General features: G+C 45.4%; 1 protein-coding gene across 6 annotated transcripts in view; it reads right to left on the reverse strand.

Moving 5' to 3' along the window:
* Positions 1-27,050, reverse strand: part of C7H1orf226 (chromosome 7 C1orf226 homolog) — a 342,221-nt gene that overhangs the window by 179,143 nt on the left and 136,028 nt on the right. For 2 of the 6 annotated variants that reach the window (XM_089299665.1, XM_051857182.3), the window contains exon 1: positions 15,312-15,558. The exons of the other annotated variants lie outside the window; for them this stretch is intronic. The gene's annotated coding sequence lies outside the window, so the exon portion shown is untranslated. Of the gene's footprint in view, positions 1-15,311; positions 15,559-27,050 lie in introns of those variants that run through there. 6 annotated transcript variants of the gene reach the window in all.

The following is a 27,050-nucleotide window of genomic DNA, read 5'->3' on the forward strand; positions in this document are numbered from 1 at the left end:
TTCCCAGAATAGAGCCCTAATCATTAGTCAACAAATTCTGGATAATAAGACTCCTTATCTGATGAACATTTAAATAGTGGATCATATCAACTTTCTTCCTCTCCATTTGGCCCAAATAGGCCAAGAGCATATGCAAAAAACTGAATGAATGAAAGAAGAAAAATATTTGTGTGTAAAATAATAGGGAGCCCTTGGAATGAGGCCAAGGGGAAAGTACAAGGTTGCCTGATGAGGTGGCAAACTGCACACTGGCAGCCAGAAAGGACAGGGACAGCCGGAGCAATCCAGGAGGGCCTGGGAAGCACCTGTCTGATGGACCACGAGGAGGCCAGGCCCCAGCACCCACTCTGGACTCTGCTGTTTCCAGACTTTGTTTTCTACGCCCCAACTCCCACACAATGCTTGCTCCCAGCAGTAGAAACCTACACCTGTGTACACCTGTCTGTGCACACAGCAGAGAATGTCTAGTCCCCGTGTGTACAAGTGAGGGCAGTAAGACACAAGGAGGAAGCTTCCCAGCTCTTACAATATCCCTCTGTCGCCTCTGCACTTACTTAAAAACCAGAAGATATTCCACTCAATGTGTCAATGTTTACTCTTTGCCAGGGGCACAGCAGATTAAAGCTGCCTCCAGGAAGGTAAAGCTTCAGGCAACGTCTTCCCAAGCCATCCATCTTTCCCTCAACTAGCAATGAGCTCAGACTAAGTCGGCAGAATCACAGAATAAAGCCTAAACTTAAAGCCTAATCTTAACTCGAATAAGAGGAAATTTTTCAACGGGCTGAAGGTTTTCTGGGTTTTCTCAGTCCTTTTCACCAAGGACAGCAAGCCACTTTGAAGATTAACACTGTCTCCAACAGTTATCTGAAAGAATAATTATTATTCCCCAATTGTTCCCTTGATGAAATCAGCAACAGTAATGCTTTAAAAAAAAAGGGGGGGGGGATTTTTGGAGGGCGCAGAGCTGGGGAGGTCAGGAAAGGAAAAGGAGACAAAGACTAAAGGATAAATGAAGTGCCAGGGCCTGACCCAAAGTACCTGGGTCCAGAAAAAAGCAATGGATGACAGCAGTTAAAAAAAAAAAGCAAGAGAAGGAGGAGGGAGAGGAGGGGAAGAGGAGGAAGAGCAGAGGGTGCTGTGGCACAGCCAGTTAAGCCAGCACTTGGAATGCCACATCTCCATCAAAGTGTCTGATTCTAATCCCAGCTATGCATCTGATTCCAACTACCTGCTGGTGTGCACTCTGGGAGACCGTGCTGATGGCTCAAGTACTTGGGTCCCTGCCACCCGTGAGAGAGACCCAGATTGAGTTCCTGACTCCTGGCCTTAGCCTGGCTCAGCCCTGGCTGTTGTGGACATTGGGGAAGTGAACTAGGAAATAGAATATTCTTCTCTGTCTCTTGCCACCTCTCTGTCTTTCAAATATGTGTGTGTATTATTTATACACTATGTAATTATATAATGCACAATATATAATACATAAACATTTACTTAATAATATAAATAAAATTGTAAATGAAAAAAAGCAAAAGAGGCAGAAGGGCCAGGTTCCTAGGGCCAACAGGATGAATGGAAGATGGAGGCAGGAGCTATCCAAGACCTAAAGAGAGAATTCTGGACTTTAAGTCAGCCTCCTCCCCATACCCTCAGCTAGCATTGCCAGGCCAGACACTGTTCAAAGCTCTTGGCATACTTCCTGTCATCAATCAGTTGAACTCTGTGAGGTGGGTGTTCTGACCCACATTCTACAGGTCAAAAAGTAGGGCTGGAAGGGTTAAGGAACTTGCTCTAGGTGACAGAGCAGGTAAATAACAGAGTCAAGATTCAAATCCAGATGTAATGTAATGCCCAAGCTACTAACCACAACAAGATAATACTTCACTCTTCACTTGCATATGACACTGCTACTCAATGTGAGACCTTCAGGCCAGGAGTGAATGTCCTAAGACAGTTTCACATCCAGAAGTACAAAACCATTTTAGGTCAAGCCATCAACAAAAGCTCAGGTGATCTCAATCCTGCTATTTGAAAGCAGCTGCAAAATCAGAATGGAGGCCATGCTACCCATGGCTGCATCTCCTCAGGCAGTGGAAGAGCTGGTAGCCTCTCTCATATGGGCAATGGAAGGGGCTGGAAGGGAGAGGGACACTCCTGCCAACCAACTCCACTCCCTACAAGACTCAGGATACCACTCAGCAAGGGAAGTTGGTCTCAGGTTGGTTCTACTGCCTCTCCGTTAACTCCAACTTTCAAATAGATAAATAAATCTTTGAGAGAGAGAGAGAGAGAGAGAGAGAGAGAGAGAGAAACTACTGCTCACTGCACCAGGGAGAAATGCACAGGAAAGGGGACAGGAGCAAGAAAAAGGGGTATCCATGGTTCGACTGCATTCACAGGGCTAACAAGGAATCTGTGCCCTTCCCTCAGCATCAATGAGTCAGCCACACATGCTCTCCACCTCACTGACACCAACAGCAATTGGGACATCCATGCCCATTAGATCACACTAGCCACTAAGCCGGAAGCCAGCAGCAGGTGTCTCAGGACGCAGTGAGAAGTACTGTGGTGCAGTAGGAATAGGAGCAGCCTGGAGTCAGAGAAGTCTGAGTCTAGCCAGCCTTGTCCCTCTGAGCCTCTGCTTTTGCATCGCAAGGAGTTGAGACACAGAAGGACCTGGCTGTGGCCGCCATACAATAGGCACCAAACACACACTCCTCCTCCAAGGCAGCCCCTTGCAGCTCCTTCCCTGAACAGCAGATACAGGATTAAAGACTTTTTAGTAATAATAGCACTCATGGTAATAATATTTGCAAATGTGTCAAGTCCCCCTTTAAATATTCCACATATGTCAACCCAGTCCTACCACAACCACAAGCTTATAAAGTAATTTCTGTCACCCCACCTTACCCATTTGACACACAGGAAACCTAGACACAGAGAAGTTAAGAAATTGACCCAAAGTCACACAGCTAGCAACAGCAGTGTCAAGATTTGAACCCAGGCTGCCTGGTCCCATGGTCAGTGTTCTTCATAGTATCATAACACTTACAGTGTTTTTTAATTATTATTATACGTATTTCCTTTTACATTCCATGGTACTCCCAGAACTACCAGTTTTTCATTCTACTTACAGACACATGTGAGGGTGGCAGGACAAATTGGAATACTCCCATTTGGCAACCCAACAAATACAAGCACAGAGTGAGTTGCCTAAAGCACACGGAGGGATTTAGTGGCAGGACTGAGACTAAGTAAACTGCATGCCACCAAGAGTCACCATAGGACATAAAGCCCACTGGAGAAGGAAAGAGGTCGGTGACTATGTAGACGCAATGCCGTCTACTTCCAAGTGTTCCTGGCATCCCCCAGCAGCAGCACTTATTCCCTGACTTGCTTTGGCCAGGGTGGAGCCCAGTGTGCATGGATCCTGATACAATCTCCAGTCCCATCCCAGATCACTTCCCTGGATGGCACTTTTGTGTGAAGAAGGGTTTTTCTAAAGTGTGGTACACAGATGAGAGTAGCACTGGGACACTGTTGGCTCAGGGTAGGGAGTAGCTAATGAGAAACCTGAGAAGGCAGTTTGGGGATGAGCACCAGGGCAGGGGGGAAGGGAAAGGAATGTAAACAGATGTCAGTGGACTTGAAGAGTGATGATGGGAGGAGGGGGCAAGGAAGCAGCCTGCAGTTGGGCAGGAAACAGAAGCCTACAGGCTGGGCTCTGGAATGGCTCCACTTGCTGACCCACGAAGAGGCCAACACACACAGAAGCTGACGCACAGACTAGAGGATGGGCAGAGAACAGTGCATTGTAATTAGGTAAAGAATATGTGGCATGAGAAAGATTTGATGATAATTCTCCAAAATTCTAACAAAATGAGGACAGTAAGATCATGAGTTGGGGGCCGATGTGGCACATCAGATTAAGCCAGTGCCTGTGGGGTGCTGGCTTCCCATAGGGGCATTGGTTCTAGTCCCCGCTGTTCCACTTCCAATCCAGCTCCCTGTTAATGTGTCTGGAAAGCAGTGGAAGATGGTCCAAGTATTTGGACCCCTGCTACCCACATAGGAGAACTGGATGGAGTCTCTGGCTCCAGGCTTTGGCCTGGCCCAGCCCCAGCTGTTGTGGCCATTTGGGGAGTTAACCAGCAGATGGAAGATCAGTCTCGTATGTGTTCTCTCTCTAACTCTGCCTTTCAAATAAAATAAATATTTTTTAAAATCAATCCTGGGTTACCATTCCTTCTTTCTTCTGTGTTCCAAATGGCCTGTCAGGAGGTTACAGGATTTTATGATTACTTCAATGGTCCCTCCTTGAGCCTAAGGTGCATCCACTTCAGGAATCAGGTGCACCTGGGCTTGAGGGATGAACCCGAGGGTTATTGCTCTGAAAGGCCATCTGCATGACGAACTCAAGAGGCAGCTGTAAGAGTCTGCATTAAGGAGAAAGAGCTGGATCCTCAAAGCTGTGCCAGGATCAGGGGTAAGGGCAGGGATGAGGACAGTTCTGAGCATAACACAGTCGGTGCCTGTCACTTAGGCTGTCCTCTTGCCAACCCCCACACATTTATGTTTGCATCTTAGGAACAGACCAAACAGCAGGACATCAGAGAGCAGCAGACAACACCAGTGCAGGGGTCAGGAAACAAATCCAGCCCAATGCTATGAGTTCAGGTCTCACTACTTCAGCAGAGGCTACCACACAATGTTGGCACCTACAAAGTGCCATGGCATTAGCCTGAGTGTGGCAGGCCCCAGGGCTGGGGTGAGTGCTAGAACAGGCATGAGGAAATCCTTGGCCTCTCCCAATCCCTGGAGGAAAGTGTCTGTGAGGTCCCAGGAGGTACTTCCCAAGTTCTCAGGAGTTCCCAGAGAAGCTTCAAGGAGAATGAAACTCATAAGCCCTATCATGGTGGGCAGGGCAAAACCAGAGGAATACTCTGGTTATTAAAGTTATTAAAGTCGCATTATTAAAGTCATGCTATTTTGTGTGTTCCATTGGCCTGCACGAGGGAAAAAGTGACATTTTCCGAAAAATTTTAAGAATTCATCAATAACAATAGGGAATTATTAACTCAAAGCAACTATAAGAGGCAAGAGAAACAGGACTAACAACAAATTAAAGCCTATAACAGAACTCCCACATGCTGCCAGTCAGTCTTTATGGAAGAAATTAGTGGATAATTCCAGACAGGAAATTAGGCAAATAATAGCTCTGTGAGGTACTTTAAAAACACAATAAAAACATCAGAAATGTCCAATAGAGGAAAGGCAAAGGAATATACTGTGACTAGTGAAGAAATGGGTATTTCACAAAATTGAAAAGATAAGCAGTTGGGCAGACAAGGAGGGTTAGTCAGACATTTGGATGGTGCACAGATAAAGGAAACAATGAGAATTTTGAGCAGAAGACAAAATCATCAAGTTAAAATCCCAACCTAAAGGCCACAAGGCTCTTCGGTGTCTGATTCCAGCCTTGGGCGCAGCATTTCTGCTGTGCAATATATTTGCTTTCTTTCCCTGCCTCTCATCAACCAGCCTGTGAGCTTGCTGAGAGCCAGGCTCTACATCCATTTGTGTCGCTAGTGCCTAGGACAGGGCCTGGCAAAGAGTAAATGCTAAATTGGTGCCTTCTGAATGAGAGTGTGAATGAGCAAATCAATGAAAAAAAAAAAACAACAAATGATCAAGGAACTGAAATAAAAAAGTATCTCTGAAAGACATGGGAAAAGGCAACTCTGGCCTCATACATGACACCAAAGAAGATGACTCTTTCACTTGACATTTAATTTCATTTTACACATTTCTTGTTGGTTTCAGGGACAAATATCCTATTCTCCACCAAGAAGCCTTAGGTCCTTGGGTGCAGGGACTACGAGCTTCTACATCCCCCATCACCACCCCGGCACAGTGCTAGACTTTAGTCCTTAAATAAATATTCATTAAGTGGGCTTGAATGCAGACGATGAGAAGAGACAAGTGAAGTTACTTCGAGTAGGCAAGGCTCTTGCAGTTTAATTTACAGGAGAAATGAGCTGGCTATTTATCAGGCTTCATTGAGACAGGCATTTCTCGGGACAAAGGCAGCCTTTCAAAAGTACAGGAGTGGCAGGGCCTTTCTCCAGAGCTCCAGGCTTGGTATTTCCAAGGGAGAGCTAGGGGTCAACAGTAAAATCCACTGGCACAGGCACATGCCAGGGAAGTTGGCACAGCACCTGCCCAAGCTGGGACTGACTCCAGGCAGGCTGACCAAAGTCAAGAAAGCTCATAATTCATCCAGAGGTGAACTTAGAAACGATTCAGTCTGTTGGAAGTCACGACAGATTGGGCAACTGAAATGTCAACCTGAACGCAATGGTGAGCGTAGGGAGGCCAGGAAGCAGAGGATGAGAAGGAGACAGTGGGCATATCCCCACTCTGCCCAAAGCACAAGGCCCTGGCCAAGGTGCGAGGGCCGTGCTTCTCAGATGCGGCAACTCCAGCCACAGCAGGCGTCAGCAAGAATGCCTGCACAGGATCAACAGGAGGGCCTCCTCCTTTAATGCAAAAATTCCAGAACAAGCAGCTCCCCGATAACTACAGCTGGATTAAAGGGGCAAGACAAAGGAGCTAATTATTGGAGAAAGGCTCTGGGACAGGAAATGCAGTTGGTTATTATGTCTACTGCTGTGAGTGAGAGTTACCAGGGCATTCAAATATGTACAGAACAAACCAGAGAGGTCGCGGTCCTTAGTTCATTTCCTTTCTAGGGAAGCGTGCCAGGGTTTTCAGGTTACTGGGGACTCCTTAACTGTACCTAGATTCCTCCAGGTCTTGGGAAGGGCAGTCAGCCCTGTCCTGACCCCCAAGAGATACCCTCCACCTGCCTCGCCTGGGCACAACTCCCCACTCCACCCCATGTCACTCAGGAGAGTGCGAAACGGTTACCCTGGGCTTACCCTGGGTTACCCTGGAGAAACCACTTCTGTTCTACAGCACAGTGGTGCATTAACTAAGTATTTCAAAATAGCTGGTAGAGAGACCATCTTCCTTCAAACAGTGGAACATCCGGAGCTGCCCAGGCTTCTGAACAACACTGCAGATCCCCTGGCATCACAGTCGCTCAGGACCCGGCCAGCTCAGCAGGCCTGTGACCCAGCCAGTTCATGCACCAATTGTGAGCAACAGCAGACATGACAGGACAAAGGTTGTCAGCAGAAAGGAAGTGGCCAGTGTCCTGTAACCATCTGGACACGTCAGCCTCCCCCTCCCAGCCAGATAAAACTGACCTCCCAATCCATGGGCCAGGCAAGCATGGTTATGAATGTCTGACCCTGGCACTTGATGCAGGTGACTACTTGGAAGTAATTACAAGTGGCATCAACACACCCAGTCAATTACAGAGCAGAGCACAGAGCCCTACAAAAACATACTCATGGAAAGCAAGGACTTCACAGAAAGATGGTGCCCTGGGAGAACTCAGCAACGCACTCAACGTGAATCTGAAAGGCGTGATCCCCAGAAGCAGTAGATTCATTTGGTTCTCAGTCATGGCAACTCCCGTGCCAGCTGATTCAGGGCTGTGCAGGTGGCAGGGAAACCACACTGCTTCTGCTTGCCGTGCAGTGAGGTAGCTCACGGTGAGAGCCAGGCTGAGCGTGGGGGCCAGGCACTGTGCCCATGAGGGTCAAACGGGGTCCTCTAGCCAGGAGATCTGAAGGTTGTAATTCACGCATCTCTGAGCCCACTCCCCACTCCAAAGCTGTTCTAGAAGAAATACAGCTACGGTGATATCCTCGCCACCACAGAATGAGTCTTCAGACAGCAGTGTGCTTATCTCCCTTCCCTCTCCCACCTCAGGGATCAAGATACAAGGAAAATTAACAAAACACATAATTTTAAAAAATGCCCAGGGGCCAGCACTGTGGCATAGTGGGTAAAGCCACTGCCTGCCATGCTGACATCCCATACTGGCGCTGGTTCAAGTCTCGGCTGCTCCACTTCTGATCCAGCTCTCTGCTATGGCCTGGAAAAGCAGTAGAAGATGGCCCAACTGCTTGGGCCTCTGCACCCATGTGGGATTCCCAAAAGATTTCTCCTAGCTCCTGGTTTCAGATCAGCACAGCTCTGGCCATTGTTGCCAATTGGGGAGTGAACCAGCAGATGGAAGACCTCTCTTGCCCTCCCTCCCTCCCTCCCTCCCTCTCCTTCTCTTTCTGTGTAACTCTGATTTTAAAATAAGTAAATAAATCTTAAAAAAAGAAATGCCCAGGATTGGGGCCAGTGCTGTGGCGCAGCAGGTTACAGCCCTGGCCTGCAGCACTGGCATCCCATATGGGCACTAGTTTGAGTCCCGGCTAATGCACCTGGGAAGGCAGTGGAGGATGGCCCAAGTCTTTGGGCCCCTGCACTCATGTGGGAGACCCAGAAGCTCCTGGCTCATAGTTTTGGCCTGGCCCAGCCCAGGTTGTTGTGGCAGTTTGGGGAGTGAACCAGCAGATGGAAGACCTCTCTCTCTCTCTGTCTCTCTCTGTAACTCTACCTTGCAAATAAACAAAATAAATCTTAAAAAAAAAAAATGCCCAGGATTTGGAACAACTTCATGTCACTTAATCTGTTCACTGATCTGCCACTTCAATCTCTACTTGTCTCTATGAACTTCAGCTAAAACATCCCTAGTGTCAGAGAACTACCATCCTCCCAAGCTTACTACTTTTACCAACAATTCTGATGGCTACAAAATTCTTGCTATGCTGAGCCACAATCTGCCTTCCTATCACCTGGTTCTGCTCTGTGGGTGAGAACTATACCAGCTCTCAGCATCAAGAGAGCTCTTCCTAAATTGGAAGATGGCCAGCAGGTGACTGTCGCAGGGACCATGGCCCGACTCCAGTCAATTTCTCTTCCACATATAAAAGAAGTGTTCTGTAGAACAAAGTAATCAAGCCACAAAATGTTTGGCAGTAGAAGGAATTGTAAAGATCACTTAATTTATGCCTCCTCCTTCACAGGGGAAACCCAGCCCCAAAGAGGAAAAGCTGATTGGCTCAAGTTATCAACACTCTGGGATGCACCCAAGGTTAGACTTGAGCTCTCCTCATATTCGGTTTTCTGTACTAGGTTCCCCTACAACATCATGTCTCCTTATTTTCCCCAAACAGCACTGTGCTCTACCCTCATTACCACCCTACCTCATCCATGCACTTAACATACATGCTTCAATTCAGAACTGCTCCCAATTTTGGCTTTTAAACTTTAGGCCTTAGTTACACTGGTTGAATGTCCCTTATCCAAAGCAATCAGGACCAGAAGCACTTGGAATTTTGGCCTTTTATGTATTTTGGAATATCTGTATTTACATAATAAGATATCTTTGGGATGGGGCCCAAGTCTAAACATAAAATTGTTTATGTTTCATATATACCTATACACATAGCCCAGTAGTAATTATTTTTTTTTCTTGGCAGGTCTTGCTTTATTTTTTTTTTACTTTTATTTAGTAAATATAAATTTCCAAAGTACAGTTTATGGATTACAGTGGCTTCCCCACCCCCCCATAGCTTCCCTCTCACTCGCACCCCTCCCATCTCCCACTCCCTCTCCCATTCCATTCATATCAAGATTCATTTTCAATTATCTTTATATACAGAAGATCAATTTAGTATATATTAAGTAAAGATTTCAACAGTTTGCACCCACACAGAACATAAAGTGTAAAATACTGTTTCAGTACTAGTTATAGCATTAATTCACATTGGACAACACATTAAGGACAGAGATCCCACATGAGGAGTAAGTACACAGTGACTCCTGTTGTTGACTTAACAATTTGACACTCTTGTTTATGGCGTCAGTAATCTCCCTAAGCTCTAGTCATGAGTTGCCAAGGCTATGGAAGCCTTTTGAGTTCGCCAACTTTGATCTTATTCAGACAAGGTCATAGTCAAAGTGGAAGTTCTCTCTCCCTTCAGAGAAAGATACCTCCTTCTTTGATGGCCTGTTCTTTCTACTGGGATCTCACTCACAGAGATCTTTCATTTAGGTTTTTGTTTTTTGTTTGCTTGTTTGTTTTGCCAGCGTGTCTTGGCTTTCCATGCCTAAAATACTCTCATGGGCTCTTCAGCCATATCTGAATGCCTTAAGGGCTGATTCAGAGGGCAGAGTGCTGTTTAGGACATCTGCCATTCTATGAGTCTGCTGTGTATCCCACCTCCCATGTTGGATCGTTCTCTCCCTTTTTTATTCTATCAGTTAGTATTAGCAGACACTAGTCTTGTTTGTGTGATCCCTTTGACTCTTAGACCTATCAGCATGATCAATTGTGAACTTATATTGATCACTTGGACTAGTGAGATGGCATTGGTACATGCAACCCTGATGGGATTGTACTGGAATCCCCTGGCACATTTCTAACTCCACCATTTGGGGCAAGTCCAATTGAGCATGTCCCAAATTGTACCCCAGTCTGAACACAAAAATGTTTGTGTTTCATATACACCTGTACACATAGCCCAGTGGTAATTCTATACAATATTTTAAATTTTTATTTATTTTAAAGACACTCTGCAGAAGTTCACAACAGCCAGGATTGGACTAGGCCCAAGTCAGGATCCTGGAACTCAATCCAGGTCTCCCCCATGGGTGACAGAGACCCAAGGGCATGAGCCATCACCTGCTACCTCCTAGAAGCACATTAATACAAAGCTGGAATGGAGAACAGAGGTAGGACTTGAACCCAGGCACTCCAATATGGGATGTGGGCAACCCAAGCACTAACCTAACCGCTGCACCAAAGGTTCCCTATATGATATTTTTAGTGAACCTGTGTTTTGGCTGCAACTCATCATATGAGGTTAGGAGTAAAATTTTCCATCTGTGGCACTCTATCAGTGCTCACAGTTGCAGTATTTGGAGCATTCCAAATTGCAGATTTAGGGATTAGAGATGCCCGATCGGTATAACCTTACAAGTAAAATTGAGTCCTGAGGACAAGTGGGCCCCACATCGCTGTTCATCCTTGAGGGGTACAGCAAATACTTCTGGATACCACTCCTAACCAAACAGAGGACCATCCTATGCAAAAATTGCAAACACAGAAGCCCCATAAAGTTTTAAGGCCATAGATGGGATTCCAGAAGAGGAAAAAAAAATCTTATCCATAAGTTTATTCTATTAGTCAACTCCCTCAAATAGAATCTGTACACTCCCTAATGGTCTAGTGTTAGGATTCAGTGCTCTCAAAGAAAATCTGAACAAAGGACATGGGACTGACTCATTCATTCCCTCATAGTGTTGGCATCCTGAAAGTAAGAGACTCCAGGCCTAAGAGCCAGTGTTGTCAATGGAATAGGATTTGGTTTCCCAAATTCATGCATTAACTCCAAAGTTAATGGTTAACAGATAAACGGTTAATGGACTAGAGTGGAGGCTTCACCCAATCATGAGGGTGGGGCCACTGGAAAGTGAATGGACCAGATTAGGCTGCTAAGGGGAAACCCCATGACGGAATCATGATGGCATTATTACACAGGGTGGATGAACAGTGTGTTCCCTGTGTCTTTGCCCCTGGCTCACCATGTGATCATTCCTCCATACCTGTCCCATCACCGTCAGCCTCCACCAGACACCAGATGAATGGGGATCTTGGAATTTAAATATCCAAACTGTAAGGTAAAAATAAACCTTCTTCCCTCCCAAATGGCTCCTCTCAGATATTTTAGTTATAGTAACAAAACAGTGATGAATATAGCAAGCAAAAAAAAAAGAAAGGCAAAATGTATACCAGGAAATTTTAAGCATTCATTTTATATACAGTAATTAAACATGACTATGGTCTCAAATTTTCTGTTCTGCCCAGCCTCAGTGGAAGGTGGTACAAGGAGGAAAAAGAGCCAAGCAGATTGAATAAACAAACAAACACTAATTAGCCATCTACTCTATGGTCAGTGGAGAGGCATTGTGGGGAAAACAAAAACTCTCCCCTGGAGTGTTATAACCTGTCTGAGAAGAGAAGACACATGCAGTCTCTAGAACAGAGAAAATCCATGGTTCTCAACAGGAGGTGTTTCTGCCCTTCAGGAAATACCTGAAAAAGTCTGGAGACAAATCTGATTGTCACAGCCAGAGGTCAGGGGGAGAGGTCAGAACTGCTACTCAACATCCTGCAGTGCATAGGACAGGTCCCACAAAGAATTAAACTGGGTGCAAAATGTCAGTGGTGATGAGGTCCAGAAACTCCAAAGCAGATGCTCAATGAATGATGATTCAGTTGAATTAGAATGCATCCAATTCAATATTCACTGGGCACATACTTATTGAGCATAGGGATGTGCCAGGAATTGTTATAAGCACTTGGGAATTAAAGATAAGACATGACTCATCTCTCTCAGGTACATGAAACGATCAAAATACAAGGTGCAGGCCGGCGCCGTGGCTCACTTGGCTAATCCTCTGCCTAGCGGCGCCGGCACACCGGGTTCTAGTCCCGGTCGGGGCGCCGGATTCTGTCCCGGTTGCCCCTCTTCCAGGCCAGCTCTCTGCTGTGGCCAGGGAGTGCAGTGGAGGATGGCCCAGGTGCTTGGGCCCTGCACCCCATGGGAGACCAGGAAAAGCACCTGGCTCCTGGCTCCTGCCATCGGATCAGCGCCGTGCGCCGGCTGCAGCGCGCCGGCCGCGGCGGCCATTGGAGGGTGAACCAACGGCAAAGGAAGACCTTTCTCTCTGTCTCTCTCTCTCACTGTCCACTCTGCCTGTCAAAAAAAAAAAAAAAATACAAGGTGGAATGTGAGTCAAAAGTTAAACGGGGTAAGTGCTTTAGGTTTTAAGAAAGTGACAACTGTAGGCCAGCATTGATCAGGAAGAAGAGGGGTCCTGAGCTTGGTCTTGGAGGATAGGTGAGATCTGGACAGGTAGGCAAACAGGATGAGCTAAAGGACAGGTAGGTGGTAGCAGCTCTGGCTTCCCGGGGAGAAATGCATGCCTGGTGGACACTCCCAAAGCCCACTTCCCTGGGGTCCTCCCACAGTGCGGACAGCTGAAGAAGTTGGGACTAACCAGAATCTACACACCTTTATCTCCCACCTCTATTCCCCAGTAGCTGGAACAGGATAGATTTAATGAACATGAACTAATTAGCAAAGCACAATAAAAATAAGAGCAGCCATTGAATGAGCAATTGCTCCATGCCAGAGAGTTGCTTAACACTTAATCTGTTGTATCTCATTCTACCCTGGACCACAACCCTGCAAAAAACCTGGTACTCCCACTTTTAAAAGAAGAAAGTGACTGAATGGCCTGATGAGTCAACCCACTGCCAGGTGGATCAGCTCTGCTGTCTCTCAGACTAACCCAGGATCCCCCAACTGCAGTCTGCCCCACCCTGCATCCACGCACGTAGTGGGAATAACAGTTGGCTGTCCAATGCAGAGATGTGGTGCAGTGTGACTTTGAAAGGATCCCTAAGGTCACAGTGGCACTGGCACTATGTCTAGAACTTCCCAGGATTTTTGCTGGCTGAAAGCCAGCACCACAAAAGGGACCAGAGCAAGGCCATTGCTCTTGGACCTGCTCAGGGAAGAGACTGGAGATCGCTGGTCCCTGATAGAACAAGGCAGCAGCACATGCAGCCTTTTTTCACTAGCACATTTAACATGCCTGCTAATTATGTGATAAAAATCCCACTGGCGACTGCTGTTCCCTGAACAGCACATTACCACCCTCTAAATATTTCTCAGTCTCTAAATAATAGGGTAGTTTTACAAGGCACATATCTGCAGCAGCTGCAACGGCACGAATGGGTGCTGGCTAATCCCTTCTATTTATACAGACTTATTGCCATTTATAGGATGCCCTTGTGGCCTTATTTCATTGGATCCAAGCAATTATGTTACAAGGCAGATCACTTCATCTCCACTGGACCAACAAAGAAATCAAGGCTCAAAGAGGTAGTGTGAATCGCCTACAGTCACATAGCAGGGTCTTCTGACCTCAGCTTCCTTGTCTGGGAGCAAGGCTATGAACCAGCCTTTCAGCATGGCACCTTTGCAATGTGTCATCTTCAATCTCCTTCTCTTTCCTACTTGACTGGCAAACAATAACAAATAATGCCTAATTGTATACCAATAAAAAGGTCACTGTGATATGAACCTCGACAATCCCCTTACAAGGCTTGGCCAAGTTCAGAGGTTGGCAGACTTTGTCTGCACAAGGCCAGAGATAAAATCTTGAGGCTTTGTAGGACCAATTGTGTCTCTCTCACAACTACTCAACTTTTCCCTGTAATGCAAAAGCAGCCACAGACAAATGAATGTGGCTTGTTTCAAATACAGTTTTATACAGGGGGAGACAGATCATGCCTCCAACTTCTAAAATGGATAACAGTGTCTTGGAGCTGGTGCTGTAGCACAGTGGGTAAGCCACTGTGACACTGGCATCCCATATGGGCACTGGTTCATGTCCCAGCTACTTCAGGTACAATCTGGCTACCTGCTAATAGCCTGGAAGATGGCATAAGAATTTGGGGTCCTGTCACCCACATGGGAGACCTGGATGAAGCTCCTAGCTCCTGATTACAGCTTGGCCCAGTGCTGGTTGTTGTGGCCACCTGGAGAGTAAATCAGCAGATGGGAAATAGATCTCCCTCTTCTCTCTCTCTCTCTCCCTCCCCCCTCCCTTCTCTCTTTCAAAATAAATAAATAAATGCATCTTAAAAAAATAGAAGATGATGATCGGGTCTTCTCATCTTCTTACAAATATGACTAACACAAAAGAGTGAAGTCTACAAACTAGAAATCAAGAGGATTTCTTTCTTTTTTTTTAATGCACACAGGATTAAATTGCCTAAATCCATTTAACCCATTTCTTTACCCAGGGCTCCCTGAACTAAAGGTTCTTTTGTCCTATTCCAGCCAATGAGTGAACATTACACTTTTTCCCCTTCTGTTTTCCTTTTATTCCTATCCTGTTGAGTTTTCTGATTACTGCTGTAACATTCCCTAGAAGACTTCATGCTGCTGATTTGCCTTTCAAAATGTAATTAGATGCCTCCCAGGTCCCTCATAAAGAAGTCTTCCCTTGAAAAATATGAACAATTGCTCTGCAGTGATAACATGGCCAAATGAAGACCGCATGACTCCTGACATCACCAAAGTTACCACCAAAGAGTCACTAAGAGTCCCCCAAACCCCAGCCTGCTCATGGAGCAAGGTCTACAGAGTTCAGAATTTGGCAGGCTGGCTCACACATAAGCTAGCAATTATAACAGGGCTGACCTATAGCAAGACAGCCACAATTCCCAAACTGCCAATTCTGGGTCAATCACCCTATCCACATACCTCCAAAGTCCCCCTTAATAAGAGGATTCAATGGTGATGACACCAGAACACTCCCTGGAGAAGTATGTCATGCTTCAGCTGATTTTTAATGCTTCCTCCTGCAATCAAATGGCACAAGCACAAGTAAGCTCTTCTCTCCATTAGCTAAACACTCAGACCACCTAAAACAAATCCAAGACTGCTCCTTAAACACTCCTAAAAGAAAGTTCACACTGATCCTGTATCTGGGAGAAGAAATGAGTTGATGTGTGTATTCAGGCTCAAGCATGCCTGACATACAATAAAAAATAAAGTTTTGTTCAATAACTGCCTGAGGCTTAGAGGGCCCTAGAGGGCTTTTCACATTCTCATTCGTTAAGAAGCAAAGTATCAGTTCTGGTCAGCTCCAGACCAACTGATTAGCAATGGGATTTCTGGCAATATATTTGCATCAGATAAAGTATTACAAAACCATTTGCCAATGTCATTTGTCCTCAAGAATGTTTGGTTACAAAGAACCCAGATATCTTCTTATCCAATTCAACAAAAATCTAGGCTTTTAGTAGCTTCTGCTCACAGCCCCCAGTCCTACCCTGTAAACAAACCACCATCCACTCACATCCCACGCAAGCTCCCACAGCCACACACGTGTACATACAATGTTCAGATAATTAGAGCAACACAACCCCAGTGATTCAGATCCATAACAGTTTCTAGGAATTCAGAAAGTCTGAGGTTGACATGTACATTCCTCTGTCCCGCCTCCTTTTGAAAGCCACTTGAACAGCTGGGAGCAGCTGCACTGATCGAAAAGTTGTATCTCTACAGAACAAGAGCCCCTAACACAGACTGTGCCCAAGACAGTCTACTGTCTACTACTACTACTAAAGAGGGCAGACTACTAAAGAGGGTAGGATGACACTGCCTCCCTCCTCCCTGCTCAGACTGTGAACTTTGCTCAGAGTGACATACCACTTGAGTTCCATGCCCAGTTCCCACCTGCCCAGCCAAAGGCAACAACAACATGATCCACTTTTACTTGCTCTATCATCAGTGACTGGCTATTTGGTCTCCCATCCATAGTCTCAAGCAGCAGAGAAGTAGGAGATAAACAAGGCAGAGAAGTCAGCCAGGCCTGGTCATTCACATGCGGCCTTCTGGACTATGTAAGGGAGTTTGCACAGTTCTAAGGACTAGCTACTGCAGGGTTGAAGCAGGACAAGTGGCATGGACAAAGCTTGCATTTTTAGGTGGAGAATAGGTATGAGTGCAGCAAGACCATGCTGCTGCAGGACTCTAAGGCTCAAGGAGACCTGTGAAGGCAATGGGTACAAAGAAATAAATCTGCATTTGTGGCATATGTTTCCTGAACTTCAGGTCTTTATGTGCTGATCCTTTGTGCTTCCTGGATATTCTCCCAAACTTCTTTCTGGACTTCTTGATTGAAGAGGAAAAAAAATCAATTCCTCTGGGGCTCTGTTGAATGAGATGTGATAACTCCATTAGAAGCAAGGTGGAGCTTACTTTTATGCCCTGGATGCCTGATAGATCAAACAAAACATCATCTTATGTCATGCATCATCATTTCATTTGATTCCCTAAAAGTGGCAGAACTGGTATGAGCCTCCTTTAAATAGTAAGGAAATATCTAGAAATCACAGGCAAAGTCAAGTTCTAATATCATGGTGAGTGATCCTGGGGTAGGGATCTACAAATGATTTTTTTTAAAAGATTTATTTATTTATTTGAAAGTCAGAGTTACACATACAGAGGAGAGGCAGAGAGGGAGAGAGAGGTCTCCCATCCGCTGGTTCACTTCCCAGATGGCTGCAACGGCTGGAGCTGCACTGATCTGAAACCAGGAGCTTCTTCCGGATCTCCCACATGGGTGCAAGGGCCCAAGGACTTGGGCTGTCTTATACGGCTTTCCCAGGCCATAGCAGAGAGCTGGATCAGAAGTGGAGCAGCCAGGACTTGAACCAGCACCTATATAGGATGCCGGCACTGCAGGCGGCAGCCTTACCCGCTACACCACAGCACCAGCCCCTATGAATAAATTTTTAAAACAGGCTCTACATCCTACAGTTATCTTCCCTGAGTGGCTCCCATACTCCTTGTAATGCCTTTTCATCATAATGTGGACATTTCAACATTTAACAATCACTAAAAGCAGACACTCTGGAAAATGTTCTCTACCTTCTGATCCCAGTTACGCTTTGGACAATGCAATTAGAACACTACTGTCAGTGACAGAGCCTGGATGAGAATCCACATTCTCAAACCAGTGTTATAGCATAAGTTACACTACTGCTTGCAATGCTAGCATCCCACATTGCAGTTCTCATTCAAGTCCTGGCTGCTTTGTTAATGTGCATGAGAAGGCAGTAGTAGATGATGGCCCAAATACTTGGGTCTCTGAAACCCACATACAGAGGCGGATGGAGTTCCAAGCTCCTTGGCTTCAGCCTGGACCAGCCCTGACCATTATGGCCATTTGGGAAGTGAATCAGCAGACGGAAGATCTCTCCCTCTGTCATTTGCCTTTCCAATAAATAAACAAGTCTTTAAAGAAGAAGAAAAACACACTCTTTCTTCACTCCTAGTCAAGAGCTCACCACCGTACATTACCTGGATGATTGAAAAAACAGACAAATGTGAGGATGGAAAGAGGGATCAAAGAACAGCCCTCTGAAGACTCTCTGATCTACCTCTTTTGACTGATAACATAAGGAAAAACACAGTCTTTCTCAAGTCAGCCAAAACAGATCTAACGGAGCAAAGATATGAGCAGGTTTCTTTGGCAGCCTGTCTGTGCGATTCAGGCTGCCTGTCCGGTCACAAAGACACAACTTGACTCAAGGCTCAAGCACAGCCACTCACACACATCCCACCCCCAAAAAGGCCACCACTGTGGCCCTTAGTAGTCAACAAACTCCTACTGCTGGGTGACAGAGAACAACCAAGTCCTACAGACATTGGTAGACACCTTGTAAACGGGCATACATAAAGCTTAACTCTAGCCCTACTCCTTCTCAGTGGTATAAGCCAATACATTACCTTTACATTCAAGCCAGCTGAGGTTAAGTGTTCTGAACACTGGAGCAAAAACATCTTAATCAATGTGGAATGCAAGCTGGTATGTTGGTAAAACCATATAGCAATATATGTCAACAGCTTAAAAAATAAGTCATACACTCTGACCTGACAAATTCATTTCTAGGAAACTAACCCAAGAAAATAAAACAAAACCATACACAAAAATGTATGCCTAAAAATGCTTACCATAAAAGCACAAACTAGGACATAAAGTTAATGGTCCACATCATAGGAAATGATTAGATAAAATCACATTACATCCTTAGGGTAGAATGCTATGAAATTGCTAAAAGTATGTTTATCACAAGTTATTAAATGTAAAGTTAAATATTTTGCCTGTATTCTTACATAAAAAGTAGAATTCCAAGTTGTTTATGTACTATGATTTCAATTTTTCAAAGAAAATAAATGCTAATATTGGCTGCTCCTGAATTTGGATTACAGGTGTTCCACTAATTTTCTTATTCTTTACTCTTCACATACTCTACAACGAGTGTATATCACTTCAATTGTCAAGGAAAAAGCTAATGAGCTGGCATTGAGGTGTAATGGGTTAAGTTGCTACCTGCAATGCCAGCATCCCATATGGGCACCATTCAAGTTTCTGCTGCTCCACTTCAGATCCAGCTCCCTGCTAATGCACCTGGGAAAACAGCAGAGAACGGCCCAAGTGCTTTGGGGCCCTTCACCCACATGGAAGATCTGGAAGAAGCTCCTGGTTCCTGGCTTCAGTCTGGCCCAGCCCGGATCGTTGCAGCCATTTGGAGAGTGAACCAACAGATAAAAAAAATCTCTCTCTCTCTCTCTCTCTCTCTCTCTCTGATAAATAAAAAAAATTTTTTTAAAAAGGTAAAAGCTAAGTAAAACTACCCGCCTCCAAATGAAATCCATTCTTTCTCATATTAAACAGCATCTCTCTCCCTGAAGCTTCCACCATGAGTTTTGTGAGTTCAATGTAAGGATCTCTGTGATTACACATGGATCCCCATACAGTATTTTGGATTTTAAGATTTTATTTTTATTTGTTTATTTTAAAGGTTGGGGAGTGGACAAAGGGAGAAAAAGAGAGAGGGATCTTCCATCCACCGGTTCACTGCCCAGCAGCCAGGACGGGGGTAGCCAGGAAATTTATCTGGGTCTTCCACATGGATGGGTCAGGACCCAACTACTTGGACTATGCAGGCACATAGGAGTCTGAGTCAGGACTTGATCCCAGTCACTCCTATATGGGGGGTAGGCAGCTTAACTCACTGTACCATAACACCTGCCCCCAAATCATTTGGATATTTAAAACCCTATCAAAGCCTGAATTTTGCCTTTGCCAGGTTAAAATCTGTTTCACCTGCCACCATCCTTATGGACCATGATGGGCTCTTTAACTCTCCTCTGAACATGTTCCAATGTTGCTGTTCTGAATTCATCAGTTGGCTTCAGATGAGATGTACTAACTCATGTCCAGGGAGTGGGATTTTCAGCTCCCTTATTCTAGATTTGCATTTCTATTAGTGCAGTCTAGCTTTCCACTCAGGTTCCTGAGACAAAGATGGAGCTCACCACAGCAGTATGTATGTCCCTTCTCTTTGGAGACTCTCTGATCCTCCAAAAGTTGCTTTCCCACATCTCACCCCAAAGAATTCCTCGCGAGTGATGTCATGTTGAGCCACGTCCAGCACTGTCACAACCCCAGGCTGCAGCAGAAGTCCTGAGCTCCAAAGCTCTCTAGAGATAATCCTCTCTACTCCCCTGTGCCAGGCCCCAGGCTCTCACAGGACACACAGGCACTTGGGCCAGATTTCTGTTCCATCGGTGTTGTGGGCCCGAAGAGGATGGGTAGCCTGCCCCAAGGGGAGTCCCAGAGAGCACCTCTCCAGAGGTGCTCACCACATCCCAGCCTTTTGGGAAGTGAAGGATTCTTTCCATGTCATCATGCAGGTCCTGAATGAGGTTCTGGTTCTGAGCCTGAAGGAATGAATCATCAAAAGGCCACAGGGTGAAAACCACCAAATATGCATATGCAAGTATCTGTGTACACGTGTGTTCTCACACATGGGCTGTCCCCTTCCTAGACAGTGAGTGGCTCCTTTCCCCAGAACCACAGCAACCTCTGGATAAGGCAGTCCTGGAGAAGAGATGGCAAGTAGCCAATAATTATTTCTCTCCCTGCTCAGATGGAAGAACGGAAGCTGAGAAAATGAAAGGGGCTCCCTAAGGTCCTCCAGGGTAAAACATTCCCAGTGCAAAACGGCCAGGCACCTGCCTTCTTCCAGAACCCATAGCTGCCGCCAGCAAGTCACTGTGCACCAACTGCCCTCTGGACTTAAGGACCAAAGTGCTAGTTTGCAACTCTGCTTAATATGCAGTTGCATACGGAGTTCAGAATTCCTAATTTCAAGTCAGTAAATCAAACAATTAGACCAGTCTACAGCAGTTGTCCTCAAACCCAGAATTATGTGTCTTAGCCACAAAATGCTAAATGTCAAAACTGGTTCATTCAATTACATCTCAGCATAGGAGTACCTGCAGGCTGGCTGATAAGGCTGTTGGTTTATCAGTGCTCACTCTAAGGGGCAGGAGAAATGGCAAGAATTTACATACACATACACAGAGATGTACATGCAATTTATGTGCCCCAGTCCCAGATCATCAGGGAAATTTCCAGGAATTTCAGTCTCCCAGACATTTCTTGTGGAAACCATAGAACCACTCAAAGCTCAGGATTACACATACCTTACACCTGCATACCTCTCACAAAGTCTGAAAAATGTGCTGGAAAGGACGGGAACAAGGCTTCAGTCTGCTCTGTCACTTACCTGCTATTTATGCTCAGCAAAACAGGGATCATACCACCTCTGGAAGCTTGTCAGGGTTAAAGGATCAAATAAAACAAGTGTAAGGAAGTAACTAGCACGTGACAATATAAATGGTGTTGTCCCCTTCTCCCATCCTTAAGGGACTTTACTGCAAAGTTCTGTTCAGACAGCAAAACCCCTCCATCCAGTCTCCTGCTTCGAGTCCTCGTTTTTCTAGAAGCAGAAAATCTGATGGTCAGATGCAATCTACAACTCCATATGTGATGAGATACAGGGGATATTGCAAGGCTTAACCTCCTAGAGGAAGGAGGCTGGAATCTTTTGGTGATGGGGATGCAGAGCCACTAGAAGTTGGAAGGAACTTCTTCACCATATTTAATCAATCAATCCACATCAGTTGAGTGGATGCTTCTTGCAGAGCATTTTGCACATAAGCAAAACCTGATCCTGCCACCATCTGCTTATCATCCAGCTGGGAATGCAAGGCCCCAAAACTCTGAGATCTTGGATCAGACATCTCCCCTACTCTGCCTTCAGGGGTCTCATCTAATTAGGAGGGTGTTGGCCAAACCATCTTCTCCAGTGTCCACACCTGAACTCTGAAGGATGGCACTGAGGGTGTCTCATCTGCTATCTTTATTCCCAGAGCCAGTGAAGAAGGGCACAGAGAAGGCTGTCAATAACACAAGGTTTACTATATTATATTATATATTATTACAATAAATAAACCCATGAAAGAATGAGTGAATTAAATGTCAGACAAACACAATCACGTGGAGATTTTCTCTTGACAAACACCACGCTAATACACTTATTTCCAAAGTTGAGGGGAAGAAATCTGAGTGGTTCCCAGGTCCTCCAGAGGGAGGCCACCCTCTCAGGAGGCAGGTGAGCAAGAATAATCCAGGACTATGCATCGTCTTCAGGTGCCTCTTGGCATTAACTTTTGCTTTGGGTTTCTTTAAAGCAGTCCTGGAACTGCCAGAATGGGGCTCTCCTGTCAGTTCCCATAAAGGCTGGCTCCCACCCTCTTCACCCAGGACAAGATCACAAAAGGTTAGACTGACAGCAGCATCACCAGGATCAGAAAGCATAAGGCTCAGCATCTGTGATTCATATGCAGATGCCTCTGATGCCTGGAAAATAAGAAGGACCATCAGGGAAGATTATAGGGCTGACAACTCACTGTGTAATTAAAATGTCATTCTCTCCCAGCTCCCTCCCAAAGACTCTGAAAGAGCATCACTTTCTCCCACACCTTTTGCTGCTCATCCCTCCTGCAATCTGCTCAGACAACAGCTCCCAGGTCAGTCAAATCTGGGGGAGGCGGTCCCCACCCACTCTGAAGGACCAACCCACCTCCTGCAAAGCTCTCTCCAGGCACAGCCCTAAACAGCAGGCCAACTGGGAACATAAGTTACCCAAAGGAAGAATCCAATGGCCTTGGGCAGGGCAAGTCCAGGAGGTTGAGTGATCTCAGCCTGGTGACACACTCCCAGGACTGGCATCTCCACTTCCTCACTCAGAAAAGTGACCATCAGACTATTGGTGCTATATGATAGAAAAGAGCCCAGCAAAGAAGACACAGCAGACCCAGGCTAGCCTGAGTGACCCTTAACAAAGCGTCCCCTCTCTCCTGAGTCTGAAGGGGCCTGGGTGCAAGGAACCCTAAATTGCCGGCCTCTAGACTTTGTCCCAGGCTCTTCCTCCACAGACTTCCATTGAAAAACACCTCATCTGGTTCATAAGGACCAGAGGTTTAGGAACAGACTAGGTTCAACTCACTTGTTATGCTTCATACTAAGACCTAAAACCTCCCAGGTAAGATCTAGCTGCTAGAAACAGCACCACCACATCCCATGTGCCAGAGCCTCCATCCTAGAACCCTTGCCAGATGGAGCTGAGTGGGCAACAGCATGCATGAGCCCTCCACTGGGCATGAGGAAATGCAAGGGAAATAGTCATCATCATGCAATTAAGCCAGCAGCACAAAGCCAGCAGGAATGTTTTTCCCTGTTGTCCTTTCCAGATTGGTCTGTGTGTGGTCTTTGCATTGGCGGGAAAACTCTCATTGAAGTGAACTTGAGAATTTCTGGATCATTTGCTATACAGTTCCCAAGACAATGCCATTAGCAGTTAATTATTACTCAGTGGCATAGACTCTGCCCTTGCAAGCATGCATTTTCTGCACTTAGCAGTAAACAACCAAGGCAGTAATGCCTTGCTGGCTGTTTCTCACAACGGAATGGGAGAAGGAAAGGAGAACCACCACTAAACTCTATTCTAACCACTCCACTCAATTTCTCAGGTAGTTACAGGTGGAAAGTGAAAAGCTGTTGCCTGAACCAGCAGAATTGAGTGTGAAAAAGAAAAAAGAGGAACAGAAACCATAAGGGGGAGATGGGCAAAGGCTTTGGGCTTTGGGCTGTTCACAAATTCTATCAGAGTGCCTGGATTCACACCAGATTCTAGCTTCCTAGTAATAAGCACCGTGGGAGGCAGCTGATGATGGCTCAAGTACTTAGGTCCCTGACACCCACATGGAAGACCCAGATTAAGTTCCTGGATCCTGGTTGTTAAGGACATTTGGGGAATAAACCAACTAATGAAATATCTGTTTGTCTCTCCCTTGCTCTCCCTTTCAAATAAATTTTAAAATAAGTGGGGTCTCCTGCCCTGCATCCGTTCACACAGTAAATGCATACTGGCCATCTGCTAAGTGCCAGGCAGCCTGTTACTCAACACAGCTCCCTTGTCAGTCTATGAGATGTATGAGTAGTTAAAAGACTTATTATCACAGAATACCATGTTTCATTTCTTCACAGCACCATTCTTTCTGTTATACCTTGCCTTCCACCATCGCTGTGCTCAAGTGACACCCATCCAGTATCTCTTCTTTGTTCCTGTTTCCCTCCAACTCTCTCCTGAGAACCAATGCCCTCCAGCCCTCACTCATCTCAGAGCTCATACAGCCACTTCACTGCTACCCAGAGCAGACCACACATTCTTGCAGGCCTGTTCTCCATGTGCATTCATCATTCCCAAACGTTAACAAAGCAGCTACTATGTGCTACATGCTGCACCCTCTGAGACTTCCCCTGCTATACATCGGGCCTCAAAAAATGATGAATGGGGCCAGCATCATGGCAAAGCAGGTTAACTCACTGCCTACAATGCCAGCAACCCATCTGGGCATCAGCTCAAGACCCAGCTGCTCCACTTCAGATCTAGCTCCCTGCTAATGCACCTAGGAAAGCAGCAGCAGATGGCCCAAGTCCTTGGGTCCCTACACCCCTATGGGAGTCCCAGATGGAGTTTCTTGTTCCTGCATTTGTCTTGGCTCAGCCCCAGCTGTTGCAGCCATTTGGGGAGTGAACTAGGAGATGGAAGATTTCTCTCTCTCCCTCTCCCTCTCCAACTCTGCCTTTCAAATAAATAAAAAGATTTCTTAACTGAGGGATGAATCAACCAATCAATTATAGTTTAAATCAGAAATAGTTGACTATCAATCAACTTAGTGTAGAAACAAAGGCAGCATGTGTAAATAAAACCCACCAAATAAATGCCAGGTCTAGCATCATCATTAGTCATTCCTATTTGCTTGATCACCAACTAATATGATGCCTTCCTCCCCAAAGGCAGTTGACAGATTCTTACCTTACCACATTTTCCTTCATTTAAATATGAATTCTTCAAATAGAAAGAAAAGAAAGTGAGGATCTAACACCCAAGAAAGACAACAGGAGCATGAGCCTAAAGGATGACTAAGATCCTTTCCACACTCTAGTTCTGATTCCTTGAACAAGAATGCTGCAGAGTGAGAACCAGCCTGAACAGCCCAATCAATGCACTAGACCTCTCAGAGCAGACACCTAATGTGAAACTGGGAATTGGGGAGAGAGAAAATAGAAAATACAAATCTTAATAAGACATTTAGGTGCTGAAACTGTCTTCCACACCCACATTCACACAATGTCCTCTAATGACTGTCCCATCAGCAAAGGCATTCTTATTTACTCATTTTGTCTAACAGTCCAATTTATGTAATTATCCTAACAATGGCTTACTTTTTGTTTAGAACGAATTTTGCACCTGGCCCTACTATGACCCTCAGTGAATAGACAATCCATGCATACAATGGATCTTCAAAAGGTTCATGAAAAATGCATTTTAGGAAAAAAAAAAAAACACCATGCAAGGATTTCAATTTTTTTTTGCACCAAAATCAAACTTCCAATTCCATTTTTCCATGAGCTTTTTAAAGTCCTCCTGCTTTTCTTTTCTCAAGAAGTTGACAATCTGCTTGGAAAGATAAAACTATCAGACAAACACCCAATCCAAGAACAATGAGAACCTTACTTCATGAATGTGATTCATATAGGCTGGAATAATTGAGGAATGCATTGGGCAAGACAAGGGACACAGGAAGGGAGAAAATGAGGTAGAATGCAACAGAAAAGTTGAAACTCATTTCAAGACAAGAGGGCAGGCTGGAATAAGGGAAAGCAAATGTCAAATAATATGATAAGTTGAGAAGCAGAGAGTCCAAATAGGTACCCAACTTTATATAAAGTAGAGGATGTGTGATATAGAATAGAAGAGCATGTAGCCTAGGGACAAATCTGGATGAATTTGTCCATTTATTTAACATTTGTGCATGAGCCTATCCTACGTCCCAGGCACTGTCCAGGTGCTGGAGATGCTGGGGTATGTTAGTAAACACAACATCACCAGTGTTTCCGAGGGGTTAGGAGTACAGCTTCATAGACAGCAAGGTGGCGATTAAGGGACCCAGTGATAAGTGCTAGGCATGCAAGATACTTAAGAGATATTAAACACAAGACATCAACTTCATGGTCCTGAGGAAATTAGTAACATGGGTATCAGTATTAACCACCATCAATACCATCATCCACAACAACAGCTTCCTTTTACTCAGTACCTACTACATGCCAAGCACTATACTAAGTACTTTATATATATATTACACTCCAGTTACTACCCTCACCTTATTTCACTATAGAGGTCACAAACTTTACGAAGATCATGGAACTTCTAAGTGGCAGTCCATGCGTTCAGAGAACACCATCCCCAGCATTTCCTCCACCACTAGCACAGCAATTGCGATGCAGATAAGCCTCTGAAGAGTGACTGGGCAGGGCAGACGCAACACACCCAAGCCAAGTGCTGCTGGCCAAATCCTCCAAGATAATGCTTGACATCAAATTCTAGCTCCTGCAAGCTGGCTTTCTCAGGACTGGATGTGCCAACCCAATTTCAAATGCCTCTCCTAGGAAAGAAAACAAGTTATGCCTCCTCAAAGCATTAATATCCCCCTCCTGCCTCCCCTTCTGTGTCTCTCCAGCCCCAGGGCCCAAGGACAGCCAAGGGCTGCTGGCGAGACACTGTCTCAGACCCATAGTCCCAGACCAAAGGTAAAGAGAACACTGACAACTTTGCCAAACTCCCAGCAGGCTTTTTATGTGCTCCTTTTGATCATCTATGAGATCATTTAAGAAAAAAAGGCCATTTTCATTTCCGAGAGCCCCTTGGAAGAGAGTACAAACCTTGAAAGGTTACAGAAACTTTTCCACCAACACACAACTTCCAACAGGGAAGCAGAAACCACAGTGCCTTTTGAGAAACACTTCTCAAAACAAAAAAGGGCACAGCCAGTACTAAAGGTTAGTTATATCCAGGCAGGACTCTCTGACTTCCAAACCAAACCAACAACTCAACCTGCAGACAAGGACTAACCAGGCACCCTGCAAGCAGGCTGGAAACAGCAATCTTGCAGACTCACCATTCTGTTACAACTATCCAGGCTGTTTGGGTCCTTTATTTTATGGAGGAG

The sequence above is a fragment of the Oryctolagus cuniculus genome, chromosome 7 (genome assembly GCF_051225735.1).
Source record: "Oryctolagus cuniculus isolate XC-2025 breed Fujian yellow rabbit chromosome 7, ASM5122573v1, whole genome shotgun sequence".
Taxonomy (NCBI): domain Eukaryota; kingdom Metazoa; phylum Chordata; class Mammalia; order Lagomorpha; family Leporidae; genus Oryctolagus; species Oryctolagus cuniculus.